The sequence below is a fragment of the Triturus cristatus genome, chromosome 1_1 (genome assembly GCF_964204655.1).
Source record: "Triturus cristatus chromosome 1_1, aTriCri1.1, whole genome shotgun sequence".
In the NCBI taxonomy this organism is placed as follows: domain Eukaryota; kingdom Metazoa; phylum Chordata; class Amphibia; order Caudata; family Salamandridae; genus Triturus; species Triturus cristatus.
In genome coordinates, this window is record NC_140579.1 from 143,489,892 (window position 1) to 143,508,032 (window position 18,141).

The following is an 18,141-nucleotide window of genomic DNA, read 5'->3' on the forward strand; positions in this document are numbered from 1 at the left end:
GAGGAGGCCGAAGGATCAGGTAACCCCCGGGGAGGAGGGCGGAAGGCCAGAGAAAGGCCCGGAGCTCGACCCGCCCCCGGGGAAGTCTATCGTTGGGCCCTGTTGGCCCCCACTTGCCCCAGGAACGGGGAATAAACCGGTCCATGGCCCTGTTAACTCCTGCCCTATGAAGGGCTGATCGATTACCTGACGTGCAGGTTATTTTGGTCCTAAGGATATTGCTAATGCTAATCAGATTGGAGGAAATGTTTACCCCTACCTGCCAGAAGGTTTTATTCCTGCCTAAAGTTGATTAGTTGCCTTAAATGACATGTTCATTCTTACTGAAATGCCCTGATGAAGTGCATTGGTTATTCTTGCTGAAATGCCAGGTTTAGCGCTCTAATGAAATGCCATGTTTAGCGCTCTAATGAAATGCCATGGTTAACGCTCTAATGAAATGCCATGTTTAGCGCTCTAATGAAATGCCATGTTTAATGCTCTACTGAAATGCCATGTTTAATGCTCTAATAAAAAGCCATGAAATGCTCTAATGGAATGCCATATTTATTTCCCATGAAAGGCTTTGATGAATACCGGGATTGTTAATTACCTGATAAAAGCTATTTGATTTTTACTCAAACTCACTGGTGTGGTGTCAGTCATTGCGTGCGTTTCCTGTCTCAGTGGATGTGTGTGCTGTATGGTTACTTTACACCTAAGCTTTCGGGTGCCTACCTGCTCGCGCCAAGCTACCCCCAGGGGGACTGGTGACCCCAGTTCCTACACATTGTTTGCACCTATTGCAGATATGCAATGTAAAGATCCCTTCAGCCTTGTTCTACTGGGAAAAACAGGTAGTTATATTTTGCCTAGCTTCTTTTATTAAGATCAAAGGCAACATATTACACAGAATATGTAATATCAAAAGATCCACTCCGGTAGAGGCACGTTATCTGGAGTTTGAAATACTCAACTGTTATTATATAGCTTTAGGTGCCAAAATCCCGTCGGTATACCATATACACTATGCAATGGACAGTACATTGCAAGGTTTACTTGAGAGTGAACTGTCATTGGCAGTTGCCCGAGTTTAAGGTTTATTCCAATTTTATGTGACCCCGATATCTTTTGAATATGTTCAAAAAACTAAAATTGAAGCTCAGGATTGCAAAGTCAAATGTTGAAGCTGATTATGCACATTGGAGGGATCTTGCATTACATAACATTATTGCATATTCTTGAAAAAGCCATAGGGATATATAAGAACTCAAAATTATCACAAGGTCTTTAGGTTTCTGTTTCTTCTAAGAATTGGTGTTCAACCTTTAGAAATCACATTTAGAAAATGGGTTGGCCTACATCAAGAGGATTGTATATACCACTGTTAGACCTGGCATCTTTTGGCATGTTTTCCCTGTCTTTTTGCTTCTGACCTCCTGGTTTTTGTGGCACCCTTGACCTTGTTTATGCTGGTTTAGTGTCTCTGCGCAGTTTAATACTGCAGATCAGTACTAAAGTGCTAATGCTGTAAATTGTGTTTATGGATTGGTGTTTTGATGATTGGCCTATTTGAATTACTCCTAAGTCCTTAGTACAGTGCACTGTGTGTGCCCGGGGCATGGAAACCAAATGCTGCTAGTGTGCCTGAAACACTGATTGCGCCACCCATACCAGCAGCCTTCCAAAGGATTCTCAGACCTGCCCACTACAGTGTCTGCACTCAGTTTCTACTGCCATGTCGACCTGGCAAGTGCACATACTTGCCAGGGCTTAACCTTCCCTTCTCTTACATGTAAGACACCCCCAGGTAGGCCCAAGGTACCCCCATAGGCAGGGTGCAGTGTATGTGAATGGTAGGACGTGTACTGAGGTGTGTGACATGTCCTGATAGTGAAATACTGCAAATCTCGTTTTCACTATTGAAAGGCTATCTGTCCGATAGGCTAACATGGGAGTTGCTTTGTAACACCTTAAAAGCATAACTTTCCATTGGGATAAGTTGGAGAAATGGAGTTTAGGCTTCCTGAAATCAGAATTTAAAAATACATATTTTAGTGAAGATGATTTCTAGGTGTGTGTCTGAAAATGCCACTTTTAGAAAGTGGGCATTTTCTTGCTAAACCATCCTGCCATTTCTGTATTCACCGTCTAGGTTCAGAGTGACAGGAGCAGGAATGTGCATTCACACTAGACAGACACAAGTGGAGTTGAGGTATGCCTTGCCTTTCCTGGGTCTCATAGACAGGCTGAATAGACCTGGCTGCATTTAGTGGAAGGAGTTGCCACTTGCCACTTGCGCCTGAATGGATTGTGTGTGCCTTCAACAAAGCTGTTCCCCCTCCACCCCCGGAGTGAACCTGGCCTAAGCCAGGCAGAACTGGTTTAAGTATGCCAGTGGAACTTTGTTTGTGCCAACTTCAAAGGGAAATGTGGTATAATATTGGGGCCCAGACTCCAGTACTTTAGAACTCTTTTGGATCAATAAGCATGCCAAGAAAAAGAGCTGGTGAAGCTGTGAGGAGAGACTACAACTTTGCTGTGCGCTTTGCTGTGTTGGCATGCAGTGGCTACTTCTGTCTTGGGCAGTGACAGGACTGGACTGGACTTTCTGCATCCTATTTGCCTGAGTTTCTCCAAGGGCTTGAGGTAGAGCTTGCCCCCTGTTCAAGAAGTCTCAGGAACAGCAAAGACTTCAAGTTCATCTGCTACCATGACCTGTGGACACCATTTGTGGAGAAGACGGAGCACCGTCCCACTTCGCTCCGCAGCCCTGATCTCACTGACGACGACGCTCCATGCTGACATTGACGCCGCTGCCTGCACCATGGTCTGGGGGGCACCGCTTGCAAATTACACGACTCACCGCCCCATCTCACACCGCAGCCTTCGCCTACCAACATCTGAGCCATCGACTCCAGATCATCGGCCGACAACAGCAATATTGCCCCCGCTGCCTGCACCATGACGTGCTAGCACCGCAAGGAGCACGGCCCCACTTTGCACTGCAGTCCTGGTCTCACTGACGCCGATGGATGCCGTCATCAAGCCGCAACCAAACCAGCCAATCATGGATTCTCTAATCCATACATCAATTTACAATGGAGAGCATATGCACTTTAGCACTGATCAGCAGTGGTAAAGTGCCCAGAGTCATAAAACCAACAAAAACAGGTCAGACAAAATCCAGGAGGAAAGCAAAAAGTTCAGGGACGACCCTGCAAAACGGGCCAAGTCCAACAAAGACCAACGTGCGAATATGCGTTCATAGGTTTTTTTCTGTATTCATTAACACATTGTCACAATGGCTGTGTGAATACAGTAGTCCTTAGTTAGTATCCACACTCTACTGAGGGCATGCTACTTGGCACATCCTGATTAGTCACCAAAAGGTAGGAACAGCAGGAGCGAGAATTGGCAATGAGGGCAAGAGCTGTGAAGAAGGGGAAATTGAGGCTTAGGGAGCCCAACTGCACTTTGCATGTGCTTGCACCAACAATTTAGGCCTGAAACACATTTCCAGTAATCCTTGATCCCCATGTGCATGCTGGAACCAATTGCCCGCATTACTTAGGAGATAAATGTTGATGCATATGTCAAAGGCCTGCTCAACTTGCTACTTTGTGTCTTGCCAAGGACTCAGAATGCTTGGATCCTGAATAAGGGTGGGCGTAAATTGCGTAATCGTGTTACGCAAATCTTCGCGAAAACGCAAAAAATTATCGCGAACGCGCTGAAATATCGCAAAGATGCGGAAGTTTTTGTCCCGCCCGTTTGTGATGTTTTTGCATGATCGCGTTGGAAATGTGTCTCCAACTTGCCCATGTGGTCGCTAATGGCCGCAGCCATCTTGTTTTCACTTGTCCCGCCCGCTCGCGATGCTATTTCCTGTTCCGGGTCGCGCAATGCATGCTCGCGCTTGTTCGCGTTAGGTATTTCCTGTTCGGGAACGCGTATTGCGTGTTCGCAATGCTTTTTGCGTGCTCGGGGGGAAAATATCTCGCGAACTTGCCCATGCGGTCGCAATGGGCGCGGCCATCTTGTTTTTCACTCTATGCTACGGTTCTGGGGCCTGCTTTTTTCAATCCTCCCTATATCTTTTCAATCCTTTGCTTCTGAAAACTTTTTTTTGATCTTTTTTATTTATTATCTCTCTCTCTATTTTCCTGACTCTCTATTTTTTGTTTTTGTCTACTTTTTTTGAGTTTTTTAACTACTTTTTCACTCTTTTCTATTACCTGCTTTTTTAATTTCTTTTACTTACTTTTTACATTTTTACCTTTTCTTTTCCACCCCCCGCCTACCCCAGAACCATGGCAAAGGGCCACAGGGGGCATCGCAGCCTGAGCCGCGTCTGCCTTCCTTGCGGAAGGCGGTGCCCACAAGGGGTGCAGGCACAGGCCTTATTTGGGGAGGTGGAGTTGGCTGCACTGGTTTTTTTTGTGCAGCGCCACCTCCCCTGAACCCTGGCAGCAGGCGGCAGGCCTGGGTCCGGGTACGGGCTCCGGGAGCGTCGGCAGCGGTGGGGGAAGGTGCGCCGGGCAGTGTTTCGCTGCTCGGGCGTCCGGCGCAGCCGGAACCAGCTGACGCACCGGTGGTCCGATATCCTGGACCGGGAGCAGGACCTGCTGGACCTGCTAGGAGTGGAGGTCCCGGGTCTTGGTGAGTAGCTATTTAATTATTACTACTTTGTGTCTGTTCTTCTTGTTATATAATGCGAATATATTTTTTTTCCGACCAGCTAGAATGCTGCTGCTTACATACATTACAGGTAATTTACGTTTAAAAGTCTTCTGTGATTGTTATGACCTTGGTGCTCTGCGCTACTCATCTTGTTATTTGCAACTTTGCGTTTGCGCTCATTTTGCGTGATTATGTAGGAGTTTATTTTAGAAAACTAAAGTTAGGTAATGCTAGAGTGACTCTAGTCCTTCCTTTGTCCTGTCACTAAGAGATAGGGGTGGATTAATACTTAGGTTTAGTTACTTATTATAAGTTTGTAATTTTTTAGTGGTCTGCGACGCCCCCTCTATTATGTCACGTGCTGCTGAGTGCTGCTACTGCTTACCCCAGTCCTTAGTAGAACCTTTTGTTGTTTTTTCAGTGAGTGCTAATAGGCTTAGCACTAGCAGAACGTCTGCATCAACGAACCAACCATTTTGTGTTTGCAAAAATACAGGCATATGTCCTCCATTTATGCATTTTTGAGGACTAAAAGAAGTGGAAATGCTTACTTAATGTACAATTGGCACGCCTGGAATAGGTGGGCTCGGTCAGATGGTACGTACTACTTAGGCTTAGTTAGTAGTATTCTGTAATCACAATGGAACACTGGATTAGTGTAGATAAATAATAACTACTCGGTCCGCGAATCCCGAGATACTACTTGTCGACCAGATTAGATAGGTCAATTTTATTGCAATTGTTGTTTACACAAATGTTTTTTTGACAGTCTTATAAAAATATTTTATTTTTTTCACACCAATCATCAATGTTTGTCTCTTCCTTTCTTATATCTTTCATGATCAGCACCCAGGGGCAAGAAGACGGGGGCAGAGTCGGTGGGAGCAGTTCCAGTCCAGGAGGACCAGAACGAGGGCTCTTCTGCTGGCCCCAGTAAATCTTCCTGTTTTTAATATTAATTCTTATTCACTACTTTTACTGCCCCGTATTTTTTTTCCCGAACTATTGTTTCCGTTTCCTAATGCTATTTTTTACCAACAATTACCCTTCGATCTAGACTATCTGTTTCTAGATTCTTGTTATCCCTGCCTCTAACTGCCTCTGCTATGACTCTCTGTACTTCTGCTATTAGTCTGTCTGTAGCTAAGCATGCCCAGTTGGCCACTCTTTATTTAAAAGGTTTTAAATAAAACTCAGATTCACCAGTAGCTCTAGCCATTGATGAGTCCAGTCCTTTAGGTTGTCCTCTTGTACTCCTTCTACTCTTCTTAATCTTTGAGGCTTTATTAATCTTGATGTTTTTCGACAATTCCCACCAACAAAATGCCCAACCAGATTTCACTATTTTGATAGGATAGGACATACTACTACTGTTGTAGGGATTTTTCACATACAGAACATTGCAGTTGCACAAGAAAATAGGATGTTGGTGATGGGAGGTTGGACCTTCCTCACACTCACACCTCAGTCAGAACAGAACCCACCACAATCCCCTGCCCGACTAGTTATAATAGTGTTTTATTACTATTAGCTCTCCGAACCCCCCCCCAATACCCAATGAGTAGACAACCCAGAACATAACACTCCCGACCTCTCAGTCGTGGAAGCAATGCACAAGCACAGTTTGCACACCCTTCCTTTCGCTCGCTCACTCGTGTAAGTCCATCCACACCAAATACCACCGAGTCTATGTAAGTTCAAAAATTATTTTATTTGCAACTGACAAGCTATGTACGTTGTTCTATAATCAACAGCAAAATCCATAAGATTAAAACTATAAACATTGTTGCACTTAGTTAAACTTACAACAAGTACAAGTCCATAGAGCGAAGAAAAAAAAAAGCGAAATCAGGATTAATAAACAAGTGAACAGTTGTAGGAATAGGAATATGGTTTATATAAAATTATAAATGAAGATCTGAGCGAATTATATGGACCCCTCACCTTAGAAGAAGCTAGTACTGGTTACATCATAAGCTCTGCAAAGCTCTGGTTCTTAGAATGGAATCTTCTGTCTGTTAAGAGAAAAATGGTGCGCGTTAGTATATTGCAAGCATTTCTCAGTCGTGGCAAAAAGTGTAGCATTTTGGATAAGCAATATGGACTAACACCAGAACTCCATAACAAAGTGGCTTGTTTTGATTGTCCTTGTACGCAGCGCTTAGACAGTAGCAGTATGAGCTCATGTGGGCTCAAAGGCGTCACTCTTTATACAACAAGCTGCGAGGTAACGACACGTGTGCTAAAATAAAAGACACAAAGGTAAAATGGTAGCATGGCTCGGGCTAACTAAGCAAAGACTAGAATGACTCTAGGGACCATATAACTACTAGTGTCTACTCTACTACTACCTGATTTGTACTAGTGATGTATGTTGTATATGTATGTATTACTATTAACTAATTTTTCAATCTTGCTAGTGAAAAATAGGGGGAGGTGGATAATGACACCTAAAAAATGTGTAATGTTTTTTCAAGGCGCACTACCAACCACCAGTGCCGGGGCCAGCGGCGACGCGGCTGCTGACGGAGGAGAGGAGGAGGCGGCAGTTGCAGGAGGAGCTGCAGGGGTTGAGCCAGCAGCAGTGGCGGGCGGTGGTAAGCTAGATACCTAATCTTTACTTATTGACACTCACTGCAAGGGTTGTACTGTATGATACTAGTGTACAATTGACTTACTAAGTAAGAGGTTGTTGTGAATGGTTGAAGACACCCTTTACTTAGTAAAAGCATTAGTGGCGGGAGTGTTGTTGAGTAACCAATGGCCTCTTCTATCTGATGATTTCAACTCAGCTGTGAAAGTTTTATGGAGAAGACTAAAAGTCAGATCAGATGACCTTGATAGATGGGTTGAACGAAAAGGGAAAGAAGAGTGGAAGGAAGAAGGACGGGCGAGATTTAAGATTTATGACTAACAGAGAAGGATTCGTGGGATGCATGCAGCATGCATACTGGTGGCTGAAAGGAATCAGATGCATGGTTGGTGGAATGCCTGAAACCGCCGCCCCTCCATCAGTGCTGCTCCCCACCCCCGTGGATGCAACTGCCGCGCATTGAAGCGCCGTGTTGCCCGCCTGGAGGAGCAAGTTCGTGTCCCCCTGAAAAAAGCCCGCCGAACTTAGACCCCGTTCTTATTGCCCTTTTTTAAATTATTCTTGGGGTGGGTGGGATCCGGGCGTTGGGTTTCCTCTTTTGGACAATGACATTTTCTTTACGGACATTGGTTGGAGTTAGGGAGACGGGTGGGTCAGGTATGGTTTTTTTTTTTACATAGTTTATTTTTGTTAGGTACTATTAAATAATATATTTCTACTTGAGTTTACATACGATGTTGTTAATGTTTTCTGGGTGGGGTTACTGTTTTACATCACACTGTATCCTTCTTTCCTTGCTGGTGCAGGGCCGCACATAGCCAGTGTTTGATTTTAATAATTGGATAACTTTGTAAGACAGAAACAGATAGATGCGGCACCCCTCACTGAGTTACTTGTCCTACTACTAGTACTGTCAGTCTCTTCTACTCTAGGCACTCTGTAACTGGACTCAAAGGGGTGTGTGAAATTGAATTGATGAAAACATGTCCATTATTAATTATGCCTCCCCCAAACTTCTCTTACCTTTGCTTGATGTTGAACTTAGGCACATTGATGGCTGCATGGTGATGATGGTTTTCTTTCCTAACATGCCATGGTTGTGGTGGTGGTAGTACTAGACACTGGCAGCAGCATTTGCCAAAATAGAAAATGAGACAGTCAGTAGCCTGAGAGAGAGTCTTTGAGGAGTAGTAGAATGAAGTACAGTACAGAACAGAACTTACTGCCAAACAATAATATGCCCAAATAAAACAAAACATAATGGTGGTGGAGATAGCCTAGTAGTAGTACACAGCAACTCTAGTTGTGTCGAGTCACTTGACTAGGCCTACAGCACACTGACGCAAGCGTAACTGTCAGTGCTGTGTAGGAGGATGACAACGAATGAAATCCATTAATCCAATCAATGCCGTGAATTAATGCTGATGTATTAGCCGGTTCCTTTGGTAAAAAAGTTACCTCACAAATATACTGCTCAGGTGGGCAAGCAGAAGAAGCTCCCCGCCCTGCCATGAAATTGAAGTACTGTTGCTTTTGCCACATCTGCCCCAGCAAACGTGTGATACATTATTGATGTACATTTAATGTAGTCATACCTCAATAAGTCACACAGCCCGGGGGAAGAGGGTTAGGGTTTGTTGAATGGTTGGGAAGGGGGTTTTGGGGAAAGGTTTGAGAAAGAAAAACAGTATGCATGGACAAACATCAAACGACAGAATCTTTGTAGACTATCATATCCATATCAATATGTTAAGGGAGAAAAGGGAAATAAGGCATGCATGATGATTGATGATAAGGAGAGACCTGGATTAAATACAGTTTGTGTTCAGTGTTACCGGGCTTACTTTTACAGTCAGCAAAGAGCATTTTTAAATATCTGTAGGGATGAATTATAGACAGAGAGCAAACCTAATAATAACAGTAACTAATAACAACAAGAACACACTGTTGTAATGATTGTAGACAAAAAAATGAATCAAATTATTTAAAAGATGAAAATTGATACTGTTACTGTGTTATCCGGGTCAAATGGTGAGTTGAATCTCGGCATTCCTCTTGGTCCTCCCTTCCATGGATGCTTCGTCCAATCTTGGGTGACGCCACTGCTTGCCTGGCAGATGTAGATTCATTGGTAAGGTAAGTGTGCATTGTTGTTTTCCCAAGTATAGCACAGGGTAAGGCCCGGCCTGTAATTGTAGATGCAAAAACAAAAGGGATATTGAGATTGAAACCAAGTTGAAAAAAATGGACAAGTTAATGTTGTAGTGCAACAAGAACACTTTCCAAGGCGACATGGATGCATCATCTCTACTCTAGTCTGTTTCCAGCATTAACTTACAATACCAACAGGACAGAGCAGGCCCACGGTGACGGCACCCTTTGCACAGCCTCCATTTAGCGTACATTTTTTAAAAGAGTTGGACAAAGCAACATAGCATTTTACAATTTACCGCAGTCATACCACCGCTACACTTGACTCCACCGCTACACAGACATTTAGGTCTGCTGTGGTTGTTGTTTACTAGTTTACCTTATATGCCACTCATGAAACGGCCTGACTTATTCCATCAATCATCTCCGATCCGTGTAATGAGTGACTGTGTGAAGATACTATGTCACTGTGGTCATCATGATGGTGTTGTTCAACTCAGTCTGGGCGTACCGTGTGAGTCCCCTTCCTATATTCAAAATGCAATGTATCGGCCTGCAGTAGAAGTACAAATTTGGTATTAAAAAAACAAGAAGGGATAAGAGACTTGAGTTACTTTTAGTGTGTAGATTATTACATAAAGTACACAATGAAGTAACTTCATGCACAACAAACAACAACAAAATCACTCAGTCAGCGTCCAATGCATGGCATCATTCAGTACTTGTTCCTTCTCATCTTCAGTTAATGGGCAGTCTCTCTCGGATCACAAAGGAGGATAGCTATAGTAGTCATCATCAATCATGTTCCACTTATTTTGGAGGGACTTGGAAATATTTTTTATTTTTTCTTCTATTTTGCATCATCCAATCATCATCACCTGACTTCTTGAGGGCAATGGATTTAGGGAGATTCAGGAGGATGGAGGAGCAGGATTTTGAGGAGTGTACTGTGATATGCAGCGCAGCCAGCCGAAACTTGTATATGGCAATAAAACAATTAGAAGACGGTGGTGATGGATTTGTTGTGATTCAAAGTTTCTAACCAGAAAGACAGATACACCACTAAAAGAAAATAAGTGAGAGAAGGAGACACTAATTGTCAGGGAAGTATAGCTCGTCCTCAAACTCTGGGGGTTCAACCAGAAGTAGGTAATCATCATCTAACACACCAGTTCCATCACCTGAGCCGCTGTCCTCATCTTCCTCCCTTGATTCATGTATTGTGTAATTCGGTGGTATAAAGTGCTGATTCATTTTGATCATTGTTAACCTCTCCACATTTTTGGTTGAGAGACTGGTCCTTCTCACTGTTACAATGGAACCAGCAGCACTGAAAACACGTTCTGAAGAGACACTTGCGACAGGGCAAGCCAGATAGTTTATCGCCAGCCTGCTGAGCACTGGCAATTGGGCCCTTTTCCCATACCAATACCTCAATGGGTTTTGATCAATGTACACCTCTGTTGGGTCGTCCAGATAGGCCTGAACCATCCGCTCAATGTTCAGGGGTGCAAAACTTTTTTTGGGCTCTTTTCTTGTTGCATCAGCACTGGACTTACCAATACCTTGCTGTAAATACCAATCCTGTAACGATTTTACTGGGCCTGAAGATACAGCTCTTGCTGTTGTAGATAGTGTTGGTGAGTGTTCTGAGCCAAACGCACTGCGCTCAGGCTCCCAAGTTGAACTTGACGCCGGATGCCCTGCTGCAGTACTTGTTGTGGGTTTATCTAGCGGGCTTTTAATTAGCAGCCGTTCATTTTCCAACTTACTCGCTGACTCAGCTATCCACGTTTTGTACCGGGCAACATCCATTTCTGAAAAAGGAATTAATGTCTTCAGTGCCCATTTTGTCCGTGGATCCAGAATTGTGGTACAAATGTAATGTTTTTGTGACAAAATCTTATTTTGCATCCTTGTATTGTCAGCTAAGCGACGAGCTAAGCTCTCCACCAACTCATATGCTTCTTTTTTTTCCTCTACAACTTTGTATGCTTCTGACACCTCCTTCAGCTGATGCTCTAGCATTTGCAACAATGGGATAGCTTGGCCCACAGTACAGTCCTCCTTGCTGACTTCACGTGTGAAGACCTCGAAAGGAAGAAGCATCTCAGTCAGGCATTTAACAAGGCACCATTGGTCCATCTGAAGGCTCATGACATATTCACTGATTGGCCTGTAATGCTCATACAGACGGTCAAGTATGTAATAAGTTGAGTTCCAACGTGTTGCCACCTCCTGAACGAGTGCTTTGACTGGCATTCTATAGTCACATTGTACGATCCTCAGCTGCTTCCGAGCTTTCAAAGAATGGCTGAAATGAGTGCATATTCTTCTGCAGATGGTCAATAAGTTGCTAACTATGGCTTCTTTTTTCAGAAAGTCTTGAACAATAATGTTAATGCAGTGCGCCAAACACGGAACCCTGAAATAGGAACCAAGCTCCATGGCCTTAAGTACATTACTGCCATTATCCGTGGAAACAAAACCAATCTTAAGCCCTCTTGGGCGCAGCCATTCAAAAACCTTGCTCTGAAACTCTTCCAATATGTTTACAGCAGTATGAGATTTCTCCCTGGCGAACATGGATACAGTTGCATGTTTCCGAGTAGCTTTAAAAATCTCAGCTGCGTCAACAGCACTTTCAGATAGCTTATCTCTAACCCCCACAAATGAGACCGAGTGTGCAGTGATGCACATGTAATCAGTGGCTTGGCAACTGGTCCACATGTCTGTTGTTAGGTGGATATTGTGAACAGCACTCTGCTGCAAAGCTTGTCCAACCAATTCCAGCACATCATGATGTAGTGCTGGAACAGCAACTCTTGCAAAATAGGACCGGCTGAGAACCTTCCATTTAGGGCAGATGGTTGACACAAATTCAAGGAAACCCACCCCTTCCACAAATGAAAAAGGGAGAAGGTCCAGCGCTAACATTTTAGCCAGCTTCGCATTGTACAACCGTCCCGTTGGGTGGTTGCGTTGGTACTGCCCCTCCAACCTAAGCATGCTGTCAATGGTAGTCTGGATTATTTTCCTTTGTGGTGCAGTTTTCTTCAACCCAGTTAGGCTCAACAACGCACTTTGTTTCATAATCATTGCAGTACTACTTGGTCGCCTTGGTGTCTCAGCCTGACTCAGACTCTTACTGCGGTGCCACTGAGATGTTGCTGAGGAGGATGTGGGCGGTACTACTACACTACTGGGGACAGGGCTAGAATTGTCTCCCTCTTGTTCACCTTCCACCACGATAATATTGTCCCTCGATTCTTCATGCCCAACAACAATAGGTTGAGTTTTACTTTGTTCTAAGCGAAGTAGGTGAGCCTCCCACACGATAGTGTGATGTATTTTGAGATGACTTGTTTGGCCTCCGGTACCATAGTTTGTACCAAGCTTACCCCGCCGAACAGCATGGCGACAAATTGAGCATATAGCAATGTTCTCCTCCTTACTGCTAACCAAAAAGAAGTTCCAAACTGGGGAGGAGAACTTTCTGGTGCTGCTGGATGTGCCACTTTCAATACCAGATGAACTGGAGGGTGTGCTTGGAATGTGACTCTGAGCAGCTACACTGCGACTTCTACCACTACCTACTGAGGTGGTGGTTGAGCTGGATGTAGGTCCCTGCCTTTCCTTTGCAAATGAAAATATGGAAGCTGGAGGTCGTGGTGGTGTTACCTGTGTTGGTGGTATCTGTGCTACATCCCTTGCAGCCATTTTGGATAGGGTAATAATGTTGGTCTCCATATCCTTTGGGCCGGGAGTGATGTCCATGATGATTGGCTCGTCATCATCATCCTCTCCCTCTTGCACATCTACCTCCATAACTCTAAGGCTTTCTGGAACCTTCCTTTACACTAGCCTTGTCTTGTGGCGTGCATCACTCTAAGACTGAGCTGGTGGCTTCCAAGTGGCATCAAGATCATCAGAAGCGGGGCTTGAAGAAGAAGATGATGGAATAACCCTCCTTTTCCTTGCTGGGGGTCTGGAAGACAATGGATCTTCTGAAACAGTGGCTTGACCCTCTTTGTCTCGATTTCCTGAAATGCCCCTACTTCAGGAGGAACAACTACTATTGTGGGCTCTTGTTGTGGCGGTTCTTGCGGCTGCTGCGGTTCTTGCGGCTGCTGCGGTTCTTGCGGCTGCGCCGGCTGCTGCGGTTCTTGCGGCTGCGCCTGCTGCTGCTGTTCTTGCGGCCGCGCCTGCTGCTGCGCCTGTTGCTGCTGTTCTTGCAGCTGCGCCTGCTGCTGCAGACATATCTGCTGAGTTGCCGCATGCGTTGATTGTGTACTACTTTGCGATACTGACATTTCAACATCGCCGCTCATTAGTAGACTGGCTACCTCTGCGACACTCATGGGCTTGGGCCTAGGTTGGTGGGGTTGGCCCGCTGGTGCAGATGTGCTGCTCCCAGCTTGGTTCTCGCCGGACAACGATGCTGCAGGCGTGTGTTTTTTGGTCCCAAAAACACATTTGCCGGCACACCAGTCGTGGTTAGTGCCTCTTGCTTTTTCTGTTCCTTCTTCTCACCGGCAACTTTCTTGGTACTGGAGGTCCTGGTACCTTTCTTTGGGCCCATTTTCTTCAGAAGTCAGACAGGACGCAGGTGCACAAGTTGCAGAGATGTCTGCGGTCACAGCTGGTCGTGATGTGGTCCGCACCAGGACTTCTGTCTGGCAGTACAATGGATGATGTTGATAGTTACCTCCTCCTGTGTCTTTTTGTGCACCTAAAAGCAAATAAGCCAGGAGAAGAACATCAGTGAAATGTTGTATTTGTTGCTGTGGTTCAATTCCTACTAGTACAAACAAAAAAATAGAAGATATAGTGTAGCCATTTGTGAGACTTTGGCAACAAGGGCTATGGTATACTACTTACTGTATACACACACACTACACTCTCAGGAAGGATAAGAAAGAATAAGAACAACCACAAAAATACAAATGTAATGGAAGGGAGCTGCTGCTGGCAAAGGGGATGGATGGAAGCAGTAAGCTAATAGGAAAACCATGCAGGCCCATATTAACTCCCACCAGAAAAGGCCCACAGCCACATGCACACTCGCAAATCACAGGCAACAAGCTGGAGGCCTGGCAATCAATGAACTGCCAAAAGGCCTATAAAGAAGCCAGGCAAAAGATGCATGCTAAACCACACTGCTGTGCCTTTTTAATGCAATAAAATGCAAAAACGAAAATCCACAGGGCAAAACAAGGTCTGCAGGGTGCACACCAATACACCAGGCACACGCACAACAAAGGCATTTCTTTAACACACCCCAAAAACAGAAATCCTCCCCAAAAAACACATTTTCCAACTCAATCCAATGCCATCCATGCCCTACATTAAGTTTAAATTGAACAGGACATACAGATAAACACTTGTTTAATGCACTTCTGGCTACCTGCTCTGAGCCTACTGGATGAAGGCAGGCCCGTGGGCAGTCAAGGCCACACAAGCTTGCAGGCCTAGGCTTCAAAATGGCCGCCAGCCACATGGCCAGGCCCACCCAACTACAAGAAAGAGAAGACAGACAATACAGGACTGTTGCAAAAAACACACTGCCTGCCTTCAAAATGGCCGCCAGCCTCATAGCCAGGCCCACAACAAGCAGCCTAGACCACAAAGGAATACCATGCAGGCCTATATATATGGCAAAAGCTGCACACTAATAACTCCCACCAGAAAAGGCCCACAGCCACATGCACACTCGCAAATCACAAGCAACAAGCTGGAGGCCTGGAAATCAGTGAACTGCCAAAAGGCCTATAAAGAAGCCAGGCGAAAGATGCATGCTAAACCACACTGCTGTGCCTTTTCAATGCAATAAAATGCAAAAACGAAAATCCACAGGGCAAAACAAGGTCTGCAGGGTGCACACCAACACACCAGGCACACACACAACAAAGGCATTTCTTTAACACACCCCTAAAAACAGAAATCCCCCCCAAAAAACACATTTTCCAACTCAATCCAATGCCATCCATGCCCTACATGATGTTTAAATTCAACAGGACACACAGATAAACACTTGTTTAATGCACTGCTGGCTACCTGCTCTGAGCCTACTAGATGAAGGCAGGCCCGTGGGCAGACAAGGCCACACAAGCTTGCAGGCCTAGGCTTCAAAATGGCCGCCAGCCACATGGCAAGGCCCACCCAACTACAAGAAAGAGAAGACAGACAATGCAGGCCTGTTGCCAAAAACACACTGCCTGCCTTCAAAATGGCCGCCATCCTCATGGCCAGGCTCACAACAAGCAGCCTAGGCCACAAAAGAATACCATGCAGGCCTATATATATGGCAAAAGCTGCACACTAATAACTCCCACCAGAAAAGGCCCACAGCCACATGCACACTCGCAAATCACAAGCAACAAGCTGGAGGCCTGGCAATCAATGAACTGCCAAAAGGCCTATAAAGAAGCCAGGCAAAAGACGCATGCTAAACCACACTGCTGTGCCTTTTTAATACAATAAAATACAAAAATGAAAATCCACAGAGCAAAACAAGGTCTGCAGGGTGCACACCAACACACCAGGCACACACACAACAAAGGCATTTCTTTAACACACCCCCGAAAACAGAAATCCCTCACAAAAAACACATTTTCCAACTCAATCCAATGCCATCGATGCCCTAAATGATGTTTGAAAAACATTCAACACACACCAAAGGAACAGTTGCTTCATCATGCACACACCCATGACTAGCTCTGGTTCTACTGGCTACCCCCAACAATTTAAAAAAAAAGAATGATAAGTACCAAAATTGTAGTTGCAGCAACTGCAATGCCCCCAATCAAACAGACCCAACACCAACTTACTTGTAAAATATCAAATTCAAAAGTCCTTAAATCCAATGATAATGATGCAGCAGACAAAAATAGTGATCCTTCCAGCTGAAATCCAAAGGCAGAATGAACAGGAGATGGACAAAGCACTGGGAGGAACCTGATGGACAGGAACAGGAAGTTGGAGACTCTGTGGCACTTCCTCCCTCTCCCCCCCAAAAGTTTTTTTTTTTAAAAGGACTCCATGCACAAAAAAGGACAGCCATATGTCAATCAGAGGAGTTTTTTCCATCCAAATCATCAGTTAGAGAAGGTTTTATGCAGCTAGAGTTAATATTCTTCTGCAAATCGAAAATTTGGCGTGTTCGCGATCGTAACCTTCACCACACTTCCGCCGGATGTCGATGGCGCGTCCAAAATTACGTGTTCGCGATCTCATGGTCTTTGTCGCGGTAGAGATTGACGTGTTTGCGACCTCACGCTCTTTCTCGCGCTGGAAAATGACGTGTTCACGATCGCGGACTCTTGCGGTGTCTGATGGCGAGGAGAATGACGTGATCGCGAATTCTCACGGGATAGCGCGACTGGGTATCAACATCTCGTGGCGCACGCGAACGGATTGGAAAACTCGTCGGCGAAGGCGATCGCGCGCGCGAGAATGCATTTTTAAAGCGCGAACAAGAAAAATACTTCCGTTTCGCGGCAGATTGCGAAAGTTTTGGCATTTTCACGCACTCCGCGGAACGCGAAAATGTCAATATATCGCAATTCCGTGAGCGGCACGGAATTTGACGCCCACCCTTAATCCTGAATATATTCTGGAGGCATTTATTAGGTTAATCTGCTTTTGCCTCTCAATTGTCCCTGTGGATGCAGGAAAGGATGCATCCACATCTTAACCATATCTATGATCCAGAAAAGAGTCCTATATTTACTTTGCACCTTGTATGGTATCTAAGGGAAAAGAATACTGTCACATGCCATGAGGAGAACTTCTACAGCATTAGTGTTCTTACATTTACTATTTGTGGCTGCGATCCTACAGAAAGGAGAATACCACATTTAGCAGAAGAAAAAACAAAAGGTTTTCTTTTTATTCTGAACTTCCAAAAAGGAAAGGGAATTTATTGAAGCTAGTTCCTTGTTTTAAAAAAAGAGTTGAAGCAGAACGTCTGACCCATGCTGTACTGTACTTAAAAACAACAAACAAGTTAATCAGAAAACAAATAAGAATGTTAGTCTTACATTAGATCTTCCAGGTCCATCAAGAAGAATGTACATGTGTGGTACACGTATGATGTGTTTAGTTTAACATCCAGGGAAATTGAACATATTGGATGTTCTTTAGAGACAATGTGTGTAAGACGCATTAAGAAAGGGTTACCTTTCGGCCTCAATTTGTCTGGAGGATTTTCTTGAAATGCAAGGCAGTCATAATAGCACATATAAGAAGTATAACAGTTGTTGTTTACCTGTACTTAATGACTGGCTCATCAAAGCCTACACTCTGCTGCAATCTCTTCAGCATTTTCAAATAGTATATTTTAACTTCTGGGTTTGCATGTCAAAATCCACATTCCAATACAATCCATCTGCTCCCGGGGAACAGCTATAGTCACCAAAAGGCAAAGGTGTTTCCTTTCCAGACATGAGATTCGTCTGTCTGAAATTTCTTTCTCAGTGTCCAGAAGCTTGCTAAATACCATCTCTGCTGGGATTGATGGCATCATGCAGTATTTTGGTTCCACATGGTTGTCTCAACACGAGCCGCGTCCAACAGACAGTAGAGGATGAGGGGGCCAATAATCTGGCAAATGAGAAGGCAAGCTAAATACAGCGAGCCAGTCTTTTCCTTGATGTAGTTAGCTGGAAAAATGGCTCCAAGGTATTCCTGTTCATCAAGAGATTGCTACACACGGAATTGTGACCAATGCTTCC

General features: G+C 44.6%; 1 protein-coding gene across 11 annotated transcripts in view; it reads left to right on the plus strand.

The window, feature by feature from the left end:
• The window catches only part of LOC146869855 (uncharacterized), a 164,924-nt gene that overhangs the window by 81,828 nt on the left and 64,955 nt on the right, over positions 1-18,141 (plus strand). Inside the window, exon 6 of one of the 11 annotated variants that reach the window (XR_014967845.1) lies at positions 7,140-7,259. The exons of the other annotated variants lie outside the window; for them this stretch is intronic. The gene's annotated coding sequence lies outside the window, so the exon portion shown is untranslated. The remainder of the gene's footprint in view (positions 1-7,139; positions 7,260-18,141) is intronic. 11 annotated transcript variants of the gene reach the window in all.